Source organism: Sminthopsis crassicaudata, chromosome 2 (genome assembly GCF_048593235.1).
Source record: "Sminthopsis crassicaudata isolate SCR6 chromosome 2, ASM4859323v1, whole genome shotgun sequence".
Lineage (NCBI taxonomy): Eukaryota > Metazoa > Chordata > Mammalia > Dasyuromorphia > Dasyuridae > Sminthopsis > Sminthopsis crassicaudata.
Window position 1 is genome coordinate 243953201 of NC_133618.1, and position 13814 is coordinate 243967014.

A 13814-nucleotide genomic window follows, 5' to 3' on the forward strand; every position below is an offset into this window, starting at 1 on the left:
GAACAATGACATCCATTGGCATTCTTCCTCTGCAGAACCATCTGGACCATTTGATCACATCTAGTTTTCACTGGGAAGGAGGATTTTCTCAATTCCCAACCTCCAGATATCACTCACAGCTTCAGCCATCTCCTCCTGCCCACCCCCAACATCAGCCCACTGTTTATAAAAAGACTTGTATTTTTTTTCAGCGTCTGACTTGTCTGTTTACTTCCAAGCCTGAGCTAATGTTCCCACATCTCCGTGTTTACATTTCACTCTTCCAGGCTCATATTTGGCTGTGTGGGTCACTGTGTGTTTAGAATGCTGTCTGGGTACACTGGTTTATCAATGGTGGATTTTCGATTGGAGAGTTTTGTCAATCATTGGATGTGGGCTGACAAGGCAAGGCCCAGGAGACAGATAACGGTGTTCCATTTACCTCACTGATGAGACGGCAAAATCCCAGCTGAAGCCAGTCTCCACTCCTGTCTGGGAAGAGGAGAGGAAGCTGTCGCATTGGGAACAGAGTTTCAGGTATATGAGGTTAGCTCTCTCCCTGCAGTACTGAGGGGTGGCTGAATTCTGGGGCAGAACAAAAGAGGGAAGGGACCCGCCCTGTGAAGTCATGCTCAGGAGGCAAGAGCCAGAGGGACACTCAGTGACTTAGCCTTTCCTCACCACGCTGTGCTCTTCCAAAGCAAGTCAGGAAATGAGGCATTAACTGGGGGGCTGGCTTCTGCTTTCGACTTCCTCCAAGAAAAGTCATCCCAGGGGACCCAGGTAGGTGTTGGGGCTAACCTGCCCGTTCTCCAGCAGTGAGAGACAGCTTAGGAAAAGGAGGGCTTGGAGTCAGAAAGCCTGGACTGACAGGCTTGAATGTTTAGACCTGTCTTAGACCCAAGAGTTTTGTTAGCCCACCCTTTCCCCCTATATTTACAGATAAGTAAACTGAGGGCTGGTCAGAGAGTGAGTATTAGACTTCAGTTCTTCTGACTCCAGAAGCTGCCCTCTTCCCAGCACAGAAGCAACATATTCTTCTCTCAAGTCTGGCCTCAGACACCCACTACCTGTTTGATCCTAGGATAGCAGCTTTATCTCTCCGACCCTCAGTTTCCTCATTTGTAAAAACAGAGACAATGACACTTCAGTTCAACAATTCAAGTCAAAATGCATTTAAACATTTATTGTCTGCTGTATTCTAGACACCAGCATGCAAAGACAAAAATGATAGCAGCCCTTCCCCTCCAAAAGCTGACCTTCATCACCAATTTTACTGGAATGAAGCAAGGAAATACTGAAGTCTTTCCCTCCTTCCCTCCCCTCCTCCCTCTTTTTCTCCCTTTCTCCCCTCCTCCTTTCTTCTCCCCCTCTTTCCCTTTCTCTTTTCCTTCCTCCCTCCCTCCCTTCCTCTCTCTCTCTCTCTCTGTCTCTCTATGTATCTCTCTGGCTCTCTGGGCTCTCTCTCTCTCTCTCTCTCTCTCTGTCTCTCTCTCTCTCTGTCTCTCTGTGTGTCTCTGTCTCTCTCTCTCTGTCTCTGTCTCTGTCTCTCTCTCTGTTGCTCTCTCCCTTCTTTTCTTCCCTCTCTCCCTCCCTTCCCTTTCTCTTTCCCTCTAGCTCTATGTTTATAGCATTTTACAGAGTCTTTCCTTATGTATATAAGTATACATGAGCATATATGTGCATGAATATACAGATACGGACACACATATATGCATATGTATTTACATATATGCACACAGAGACATAATAGACATATATGTGTATATGTATATATATATATATATATATATATATATATATATATATATATGTAACTAGATAAATGTTGTAATCATGGGCTTTATCTTTGCAATGACTAGATCATAAGGGCTGTGTGTTGGACTTTAAGAGAGTCTGTTAATTGTTAAAGACCAGATCTTCAGGCAAAATAGTATCAGGAGGGGCCATATAGGCATTTATATGTGCCGGCAACAAACCAGAAACAGTGGGGACCGATGATCTCACTTGAAGACACATGTTGTGCATGGAAACTAGATCATAAAACCCCCTGCAAGTCCTCATTACAATAATGTTTTTCTGAAACAACAAATAGAATATAAAGCATTTAACTCATAAAATGGGAGTTTCCTTTCATTTCCCTTTTCTTCCATCCCTTCATTTGGACCCTCCATCCCAAGGAGCAGAAACTTGTGGCTAATTGTAGCAAGTCCCTTTGAAAGTTTTCCATAAAAGTGACACAGATAACATGGTCTATGAGAGTCAAAAGAATACCGGGCCCAAGCCCCAGCCCTACCGCTAATCTGAGCCTCAGTCCCCACTCTGTCCCCAATTCAAATTTCAGCCTTAGTAAAGTAACTTCCTCTCTATAGGCCTTTGTCCTCATCTATAAAAAGAGGCGAGTTAGTCTCTAAGGCCTGAGGATTCTGTGGATCCTCCTTTATTAAAGCTTTTCTTCTACAGCTCCCGAACAGGGCGGCTTCTTGCACATCAATGATTTAGACTTCTTTTTGCTATCATATCTTTAATATCTGCAGGGTCCATTTCCCCTCCTGCTCACAATGGCAGTGTTTCTTCCCATCTCCCTTTTATTCATTGCAACCTGGTGCTCAGACCGGGGTGACAACTTGTTTTGAACTTCCCAGTTCAGAGACTTATCCCAAGCCCTTGTTTGAAAACCTGGCCCAGCTGAGCGGAGCGGGCCCCTTCGGTGCGTTGGCCCCTTTCAGCGGCGAGGATGCCAGTATTGGAGAGCAGACTGGAAATTGCATTGTTTTTGGAACTCAGCACATTTATTTTTCCAATCCAGTTTCAAGCTGGAATTCTAGAACAAGAGGTCCCACATACCAGCTCAATGAATAAGGGCTTCAAATAATTAAATCCAGCTATTTCTTTGGGAGGAAAAAGTAGCCTGGAAGAGAGAGTTAAAGAGACAGGAATGGGAAAGGCTTGGCTCCATTTATAGTGTGTCTGAGACCTCTCAAAGGTGGGAATCAACATGAACTTCAAACTGAGAGACTTCTCCCACTGTTTAATGCTGTTTGTTACTTGTTTGAGATCACTTGATCTGCTAGCAGTTTTTCGCATGACGTTCCCCTCATAGGATGGCAGTGGTGGATGAGAGCCCAACAAACACTAATGAGACCCATAACTGAACAGAAACCATGTGCTGAGTTGGAAAGAGCCTGGGTATGGAGTCCAAGGACCCGAGTTCAAATCCAGGACCTACCTCTTCTTAGATGTGACCTTAGAGAAGATATTTGACCTTTCTGGGTCTCATTTTTATCATGTTTTAAAAGAAGAGATTGAGCTACATGTTTCTGTTATTTTTTTCAACCACGTTTGGCTCTTTGTGACTCATCTGGGCTTTATATTTTTTATCAAACATAGTGGGATGGTTTTGCCATTTCCTTCTCTAATTCATTTTACAAATGAGGAAACTAAGGTAATCAAGGTTAACTGATTTGCCCAAGGTCACACAAGTAGATTTGAACACTGGTCTTCCTGACTCTAGCACTAACATTCTGTGTCACCTAGATGCTTTGGGCCATATGATTTCTGCTCTAAATCGATAACCCAGACTATGTTAAAAGGCTTTGAAAAAGCCTTTGAAGACAAAAGAACTCTCTAAAGCTGTTCATTTTACTTTAGGGAAGTTCAAAATGTTAGGAAGTTCTAATGCAGAGAAAAAAAAAATTTATAGCATCCTGTTGAAATCTGCGTCCCCTCAAGTCTCATTGCTCCTAGCTCTGTCTCTGAATTGGGGCAAAGAAAGACTAATGCCCATTTCTTGTCTTCTCTTCTCCAGATAACTATCTCTAGGTCATTTAAGAGTCAGGAAGATTTGAGTTTAAATATGACGTCCAACACTTATTAGCTGTGGGATCCCAGGCAAGCTATTTAACTCTGTATGCCTCAGTTTCCTCTTCTGTAAAATGGGGATAATAATAACACTTATTTCCCAGAAAGATTATAAGAATCAAAATATTTGCAAAGTGCTTAGTACAGTGTACATAATATAAATGTTAATTATTGCTATTATTATTAGCTATTGAGAGTTTTTATTTGTAAGTATGGTCTTCCGCCTGCTCATCATCTTGGTTAACTTTGTTTGGACGCGTTCCATTTGCTCATTATCTTTTCTAAAATGTGGTACCGAGACCCAACCACAGTGTTCCAATGTGGTCTGACCAAGGCAAATGGTGCTGAATTGTTGTGAGAGGCAAATGGAGCAATAGATGCAAGTGACAATGGAAAAGAATACTAAATTAGGAGCGAGAGCACCTTCCAGCCCACCCTTACTTAAATGTAATTCACTTACGTATCATGGCTCCATCTCCCCGATGTCACGCTTCTCTTTGAGAACAAAGGACAAAAAAATAACAACAAACCCATCACATACTACCTGTGCGATTTTAGGCAAGTCCTTAGCCTCTGTGAACCTCAGTTTCTTCATCTGGAAAAATGACAGGGTAGGACTGACGGCTGCTGAAGATCCTTTCTCTGTCTAAATCTATGATGCTATGGACCCCACGAAGTTTTGCTGTGTAAAATGCAGGCTCCAAATGGTGTTGGCAAACAATAGACTAATCAATCGATGGAATAGTTAAGTTCACAAGACACAACAGTCAATGATTACCTTACAATGATTATCTAGTGTTTAACAAACCCAAAGACCCCAGCTTCTGAGATAAGAACTCACTATTTGACAAACATTGCTGGAAAAACTAGTATGGCAGAAACTAGTCAATGACTTATACCTAATACCACAGAGCAAGTTAAGATTGAAATGGATTCATGATTTAGATATAAAGAGTGATAGTATAATCAAACTAGAAGAATAAAGGATAGTCTACTCAGAAGTAGAAGGAAAGAGAAGGAAGGAATTTGTGGCCGAAGAAGAACTGGAGGATATTATGAAATGCAAAATGGATAATTTTGATTATATGAAGTTTAAAAGTTTTTGTACAAACAAAACTAAGGCAGAAAATATTAGAAGGGAAGCAGAAAACGGGGGAAATTTTATACCCAAGATTCTGATAAAGGCCTCATTTCTAAACTATATAGAGAATTGACACAATTTTATACAAATTCAAGCCATTCTTCCATTGATAATTGGTCGATTTTCAGATAAAGAAATTGAAACTATTTCTACTCATATGAAAAGGTGCTCTAAATCATCATTGATCAGAGAAATGCACATTAAAACAACTCTGGGGTATCACTACATAGTCTTAGATCGACTAAGACAACAAGAAAAAATAATGATGAATGTTGGAGGGGATGTGGGAAAACTGGGACACTGATACATTGTTGGTGGAGTTGTGAACTGATCCAACATTCTGGGGAGCAATATGTTCCTATCCCCAAAGAGCTCCAGCAATATCTCTACTGGGCTTATATCTCAAAGAGATCATAAAAAAGGAAAAGAATCCACATGTGCAAAAATATTTGTAGCAACTCTATTTGCAGTGGCAAGGAACTAGAAACTGAGTGGATGCCCATCAGTTGGAGAATGGCTGAATAATTCATGGTACATGGATGTTTTAGAAACTTATTATTCCATAAAAAACAGCAGCATGATTTCAGAAAAGCCTGGAGAGATTTACATGAACTGATGCTAAGTGAAATGAGCAGAACCAGGGGATCATTGTACATAGCAACAATGAGGTTATACAATGATCAGTCCTGATGGATGTGGCTCTTTTCAACATGAGGTGACTCAGGCCAATTTCAATGGTCTTGTGATAGAGAGAGACATCTGTACCCAGGGAGAGGACTGTGGAGACAGACTATGGATCACAACACAGTATTTTCACTCTTTTTTATTGTTGTTTGCTTGCATTTTGTTTTGTTTCCCAACTTTTTCCTTTTTGATCTGATTTTTCTTGTGTAGCATGATGATTGTGGAAATATGTATAGAAGAATTGCAAATGTTTAGCATATGTTGAATTACTTGCCATCTAAGGAAGAGGGTGGGGGGAAAAAAGGAACACAATTTTGAGTTTAAAATTTGGAACACAAGGTTTTGCAAGAGTGAACGTTGAAAACTTGCAAATGTTTTGAAAATAAAAATTTTAAAAATAAAATAAAATACAAACTATTGTTGGAGAGACATGATTCTTTTTGAGAACAAAAAGCAGTCAAGTTCTCTGTCGGCTTTTAAAAGTATGGAGGATTTTTTATTTTTACAACTTCTAAAAAAGTAAGCTCCCAATAAGAAACAATCCTAATTTGTATTGTTTCTAATGGATTCCTACCTTCTGAGATTCCCAAGGTCATACCTTTTTAACATATCCCTTAGCTTAAAACAATAAGGAAATCATTTCACAGGGTAAAAGAATCACAGAGTTAGATTTAGGCAGGCCCTAAGAGGTCAGCCCCCTCATTTATAAGGGAAGAAACAGGTCCAGAAATGAAAAATGATCTAATGTCACATAGGTACAAGTGTCAGAGATGTAGCTTCGATCTAGGCCCTCTGGTTGCAGTGTCCTTTCCACGGTATACACACTTTCTGTGGGTTGTGATCTCTGCCCCTTCTACTCCTCTGCACCCCCATTCCCAACCTTCTTTTTAAGAATACAGACCCTAGAAGAAGCAAGTTGGATCTTTTTCTGCTATGCATTGACTATGGGATTAGTGAGGAGCCTGTTCTTTTTTAAACTAGCAAGAAACTGCTTAAGCTTCAGAACCTGACAGATCAAATCATCAATCCTGGAGGGTTGAGCAGGAAAGGTGCTTTAGAGTCAAAAGACAGAGACCCATATCCTGGAACTGTCCCAAATGAGAGCTGTTCTTATTCTGAAAGACACTCACCCTAATGATGCCATCCTGAATCCTAGATTTTTTTACCGTATTAGAGTGACTCTGTCTTCCCTTCTCTCCATCTTCTCCTTTCTCTCCCTTTTTCTCTCTTCTTTCCCTCTCTCATGCTCTCTATCTCTGTTCTTTCCCCCCTTCTTTCTCTTTCTGTCTCTTCCTCCTTTTTCTCCCTCTTTCACCATTTCCCCCCTCTCCCTCTCCCTTTCTTTATCCTTCATTCCTTTGCGAATTCACAGCTCAGTGGCCTGGTGCAGCAACCCCCAAATGATAGAAACCTAATCTTCCCCTGGGAATGCAAACTAGGCCAGCGAGTCACTGGGGTTTCTCATTATGCAGACTTCTGCACTACTGGAGGCTGCAGATGGAGCGGGCTGAGCTTCTTGGCAGAGGAAGGATCCATGCAGAGGGGGCCCTAAGTCCCACTTCTCCCTGCATCCTGGGAGACTCCAAGGGGAGAAGGTGATCCTGTATCTCTTCTGTGTGGGGGATCATGTCCCCCACAGCTGTGGGGGGCACCAAGAGTCCCTTCATGGCTGTGCTTATGAGGGTTTCTCTGATGTCAAATTATTAGTTAACTTCAAAAGGCCTTAATTTTGCTTCTCCCCATAAAGGAGTAAATAGAGATATTCCCTCTCTCTGCCATTATACCACTCTCTGCATCTCTTTAGGCTGATCTTAAAAGGGAGGAGGGAGGATGCCCCAGAAATCTATGAGAAATCTCTTCATGTCTCTGCCAGCCGTGAAACCCATGGAAAAAAATCCCTGCATCTTGCCGTGGAAAAGGACCAATATCTGCAGTGTATTGAGTGTTACATGAAGGAAAGGGAGGAGGGAAGGAGAAATTAAGAGCTTTCATTTTAAATGAAGCTCTTTGAGTCAAATAGCATCTTCTAGCTTTTTAGAGAAGGAAATAAAGATGCTGGTTTTCTGGCGCTGCACCCTGAAATGCCCTTCAGATCAGTCAGATCACTGACTCAGCACATGGTCCGTTTGCCAATCCCGTTTGACAGGCTCGTGTGGGATCTGTGAAGTTTATCCTCCGAAGTGCACCTCCATCACCAAGCATGAATATGCTGGAAGGGGACATAGTGGTAAACCAGGATTTGTTCATTGTTATTCTTTTTTCCCCCTTATTAAAGCTTTTTGATTTTTTTTTAAATACCATATGTGTGGATAATTATTCAGCATTAGCCCTTGCAAAACCTTGTGTTCCAATTCCCCCCTTTGCCCCACCTCCTCCCCTAGATGGCAAGTAGTCCACTATAGTGTCAGCTGTAATTCCTTACTGTTTCTAAGATTCTGTGTTTAAAGAATTAATTTTTGCCTAAGACAGAACGTGATCAGTTGGTCATTCATCAAGCATATATGAACTACTTACGATGTGGCAGACACTGTGCTAAATGCTGCGGATACAAAGAAAGAAAAGGGGGACAAAATAAAGCCAGTTTCTCTTCTTAAGGGGGAAGGAGTATGCAAACAGCAATGTACAAACCAAATCAATTCAAACTAAATTAGAGATCATCCCAAAGGGGAGGTATTAACATTAAGGACGAATGGAAGGGCTTCTTGCAGAAGCCAGGAGTGAAGCCGTGGAGAGAGTTTCAGGCATGGTGGTCAGAGAGGAAAAGTAGTTGGATTCAGATATGGAGTATTGTTTTTAAGGAACAGCAAGGAGGCTGGAGCACTGGGTTCTATAGTATACTGAGGGTTGGGGGACACATTTTAAGAAGACTGGAAAGGTAGGAAGAGAGTAAGCTTTGAAGGGCTTTAAGAGTCAAATAGAAAATTCTATATTTGCTCCTGAAGAGAATAATGAACCACTGGAAATTATTGAATGTGTGTGTTTGGGGAGGGAGAAGGTTTAATCACACAGAATGTGAGCATTAATTTTTCTCTTCCCATAACTAGCATTAGGTTAGATAGTCTACAACAGAGTCTCTCTATTGAAGCCTGGGAAGGGGACCTTTTCTCCCCCACCAAAGGTCACTGGTCCAGCATATGCTCCATGAGGACTGCACAATGAAGAAAAATCCGAGACTAAGAGCAGCCCCTTTCTCCTGCCTCCCAGCTCTCTTGGTTTCCTTCTATACTCCTCTCCAATTGTACCTTCCACAGAAAGCAGGCCCCAGCTCTTCTCAGTTGCTACTTCTTCCCTAGGAGAATTCCTTCTATCTGTACTGTACATACTTTATATGGACCTAATTATAGGTTGTTGTCTCCCCTTTTAGAATGAAAGCTCTATGAGAATAGGGACTATTTTATTCCTCCTTTTCTTTCTTTGTAGTGCCACTTTTTAGCACAATGCTTGGTATTTTGTTGTTATTTTTCATTGTTACTGTTATTATTGTTGTTAAGTCAATTAATTATGTCTGATTTTTCATGACCCCACTTGGGGGTTTTCCTTTTTTGTTTCTCTCTCAACTGTATTTTTCAATATTCATTCTTGCAAAATCTTGTGTTCCAATTTTTCTCCCTCTCTCCCCACCTCCGCTCTCCTCTAGACAGCAAGCAATCCAATATAGGTTAAACATGTGCAATTCTTCTAAACATATTTCCACATTTATCATGCTGCCCAAGAAAAATCAGAGGCAATCCTGGGCTCTCAAAGTCTTTGATAGAACACAAGCTCCAGCAGATTCTAACAACCTCCAGAGCTTCTAGTACTGGCCCAGCAATGGATTGCATGTCTAAATTTAACTAAACCAGTCCTTGGATAAATGAGAAGTAGATCCTCCAAAGACTGACCCATCGTGTGATAATTTATTTTTTTTTTTGGCTACAGCAACCTATGAAATACTGTCTGCTATGGAATGAATAGTCACATTGATGAAATCATGGGTCTTTTGAAGCATTGAAATAGGAGAGAGAAATATCAATAATATAAAACATGTCATTCATCATTTTAAAAATAGTCATTCTCACAGCTTTTTAAGTGTTCTTATGAAACCTTATGAAATTCTGTAAAGAACCTCATAGTGTCCTACCAAAGGGAGAATTTTTACTTGGCCTTCAGGATTATGTGCAGAGCAATATGTACTTCAGTCTAAGGGGGAGGATTTTTTATATATGCAGTCATACATATAGATGAATAGATGGATTAGTGATTGCACTAGGAATCAATTAAGTATTTTTTTGGGGGGGGGGGAGTTCATCTAAGTGTAACAGAAGTGAACTCAATATATTGTACTGAGGCTCATGTGTAGATTGAGGGGCTTCTCAGTGGTGATTCAAAAGGATGAAAAAATAGATCTCTCCAGCTTTTTTCTATCTCCACTCTTCTCCAAGAAAGACTTCTTTCCTGCTAGGAGGGAAGTTGTGGCCAAACTGATCCGATCTCCTCAGAGAGAGAGAGAGTGAGGTGGGGTATTGAATTAAAATTATATATCTCTGCTCCCTTGAATATTGTTAGTCTAGGGATGATCAGATTCTAGCCAACTAATTGTTTTGTCAGTTTTGGGGTAAGAGGACCCCAAACTCCAAGGCTTTACCTTTCCCACCAAATGATAGTTCATAATGAATAACACAGAAAATTACAAGAAACCCATTTATCCAAATGATAGTAAAGCATAAATCAGAGAAGATATGCTTAGGCGGATACATACCAGACAATATACAATGGAGGAACTCTCCCATTGGGAATGAGATAATTGAGCTCAATCAAGAGGGAGTGTCCATGATCTCATCCAAGGGGAAACTCTTCATGGTCTCTCGGGTAGCAAGCTGGTGGTAGGGACTGCTGGCTCCTCATGTCTTCCCAGTGTCTTTCATCAGCCGCCTGAATTACTCTCTTCCATCTTTTCTATTGAAGCTGGAAACATCTGAAGAAACTCAAGGTTTCAAGAGCTCCAGAAGAATTAGGGAAAGTTAAGTTATCTTTCCTCTTACAGACCCTGCCCCATGCCTCCTGTAGATCAGGGCTTTCCTTTCCACCAATGAGGAGAGTCTCATACCAATGGACTTAGGGACACGGGCAATACAAGGCAATGTGTTATAATGATAATAGCTTTAAATCTCACGTCAGAAGTCTGAGGTTCAGAACCTTGTTCAACAATTCACCGTCTAGCTATGGGTGAACTACAACTTCCTGAGATTCCGTGTCCTCATTATATATGTGTATATATACACACACACACATATATGTATATATATATATATATATATATATATATATATATATATATATATATATATTATATGTAAAGGTGAACTAGATTATCTTTAAATTAATTCTAACTCCAAATTTTATGTCTGTTTATTATATCCCTGATTCCTAATGTTTTCTTCATATAAGCATAAGCTCAATCCTATGTTTTGTGTGTAGTAAATACTTAAATTAAAAATTTAAATATATTCCTTCTTTCATTTTCAAAAATGCTCACATCTATAATCCTGCTGAGTCTTTTTTTTTTCTTTGCTGAAGATTCTTTCGAATGTATCGGGGGAGAATTCGTAGAAGAGAGTCCAAGTTTGTACAGATTGGCAGCTTCAGGGAAAGGGGCACACTGGGCCCTGGACCTACATTCTGCCGGCATTTTGGAGATGGCTCAGAGGTGGGAGCGAGATGAGAAAACTGGAGGTCCCAGAGCATCAAAGCTCTGCCGTCCCTACTCCCCCACCCAGAATTGGGCTCCATCTGCTTGAGCCACTCCAAAGAGTCTGCCTTGTCATCTCAAAGCTGATTCAAGTCACTCTGGAATATTCTGTGGAGACTGACAACATAAGCACGGAGCATGGAGTGTACATTAAATACATATGTGAGAGCGTATACAGGCAACATTCGAAACGTCGACCGGAGCTAGCTGCCATATGGGGATGTTGTTGTGGAAAAAAATATTTATAAAATGGCTTTTCCAAATGTTTAATCTACAGCAGATGCATCTTAAATTAATCTGTTTGGCTTGGCATTCACTGTGGGGAGACTTTTATTCATCATACAGACCTCCTGTAGCAAAGGAAATGGAGATTGTTCTAGGAGTCATCTGTTTGTGACTAAACAACAAAAAAAAAATCTCGAGGGGGGAAAATAAATGCTGAGGGTGGGGGAGAGAGGAAGGAGAACAGAGAAGCCTTTTTGGAAAGTTCCATGCAACCATATTTCTTCTGGGGGAGCCTCGTTTTAATTTTCTACTCACGGAAATTGTACATTTAATCTTTCCTATTGGAATAATAAACTTAATGACTATATATCTTACTAAAAAAAAGTTGCTCAATCGCTTTCATTACAACAAAGCAATGGACCCTGCTCTAATTCATGATTATTGTACTTCCTTAGAGTTTGAGTACGTGCAGATAATAGCTCATCATAAGTATTTGACTGTATGCAGTTAGGATGAAGAAGAGAACTATCTAGGTAAGAGCCAGCACTGATATGAAACAACAAATGCACTCACTATAATTGTTCTCCTCTTTTGTCTTTGGAAGTGGAGGATGATACATGAATATACAGAAAATCTCTTATGTCATGCAGTGTGGGAACTCCTTTTATTGATATAGATCATTAATCACCTGGGATTTGTTAGACAAGTCCTTGAGAGTTACCTGAAACACTAAATGGTCAAGTAACTTGCTTAAGTGTTAAAATCACGGGACTAGTTAATGCCAGATATGAGACTTAGAGTCAGAAAGCTTCAGCTCAAATTCTATTTCCAATACTTATTAGCTGTAAGCCTCACTTTCCTCATCTGTAAAATAGGGAGATTAATAGCACCTATCTCATTGGGTTGTTATGAGAATCAAAAGAGAGAGTATATGCTAAGTACTCTGAAAATGTTAAATAAATTAATTTAGGTAAATATTAAATAAAGTGCTCTGTAAATAAATACTGTCTTAGCACAGTTTCAAGCATATATAAATAGGCATTGGAGGAAGATATCAGTGGACAAAGATGGGATGTTATAACAAATAATTTCTATTATGAATTTGAGTCCTATTGGACCCTAAATCATAGAATCTCAGAGTTGGAAAGAAACTTAGATGTAATTTGTCCAACTTCTAAGGGAAAAAATAAACAAACAAACAAACAAAAAACTATGTCCTCACCTTAGGCTCTTAGCACTGTTGGTATTTAATAAATGCTTTTTTGACTCTCAAAATCCCTGAAAAGGAGTTATTCAGCCTCTGCTTGAAATTACCAGAAATGAGAAACCCACTCTCTTCCAAAATAGCCCATTCCACTATTCTATAGCTTTGATTATTAATATTTCTCCCTAGATCTGCCTCTCAGAAGCTCCCCCCCCATTTGCCTTTAGTTCTGCCCTTTGAATTAAGCTTATCAAGTATAATACCTCTTACCAGTGGCAGCCCATGAAGATGGCTATCATGTCTCCACCTTTGCCTGACAAGCCTTCTCCTGTGCCCAGGACTGAGAAGAGTCCTCCAGAAAGGCTTTGTCCATGGCAAACAGAGTAGAGTAGAGTAGATTTTGTCTTGTTCTGGATGCTTGGCTTGTAATAATGCAATTTAATCCTGCTTCCCTTCTGCCTCCCCCATTTTGGGAGTTCTATATTCAAATATTGATTGTGGTCCACTAAAAACATCAGGTCAGTGTTATCACAGGCTTCCTCCTATTTTTTCTCTTTCTCCTCCTCTTCCTTCTTCATTGAATCACACCTCTCCCATCTTATTATTGCACAGCTATTTTAATCCAAGTATAGGACACAATACTTATCTATATTAAATTTTGACAGATTCGATTCAACCCATCATCCTAGCCTGGCAAAGTCTTTTGAGATTCCAATTCTGTCTGTTTGAGAAGCATATCATCCATGCCTTCACCTAAGCCAATCACCAAGAAATATTAAGCAAAACAGGGCTAAGGACAGATATCTGCAGCACTCCCCCAGAAACCCTCCTTCAGGTGAACATTGACCCATTAATAACTATTCTTTGGATCCAATCATCAATTCATGAAGCTATATTACCATCCAGCCCACATCTCTCCTTCATAACCATAGGGCTTTCATGAGACAATTTGTCAAATGCTTTGCTAAAAATCCATGCATACTACATTTACA

At 40.2% G+C, this 13814-nt stretch overlaps 1 long non-coding RNA gene across 1 annotated transcript; it reads left to right on the top strand.

Moving 5' to 3' along the window:
• The first annotated feature begins 220 nt into the window (after positions 1-220).
• LOC141553381 (uncharacterized) lies at positions 221-12002 on the top strand. The gene is made up of 2 exons (XR_012485437.1): positions 221-516; positions 11222-12002. It is a non-coding gene; the product is annotated as an uncharacterized LOC141553381 (long non-coding RNA).
• The last annotated feature ends 1812 nt before the right edge of the window (positions 12003-13814 follow it).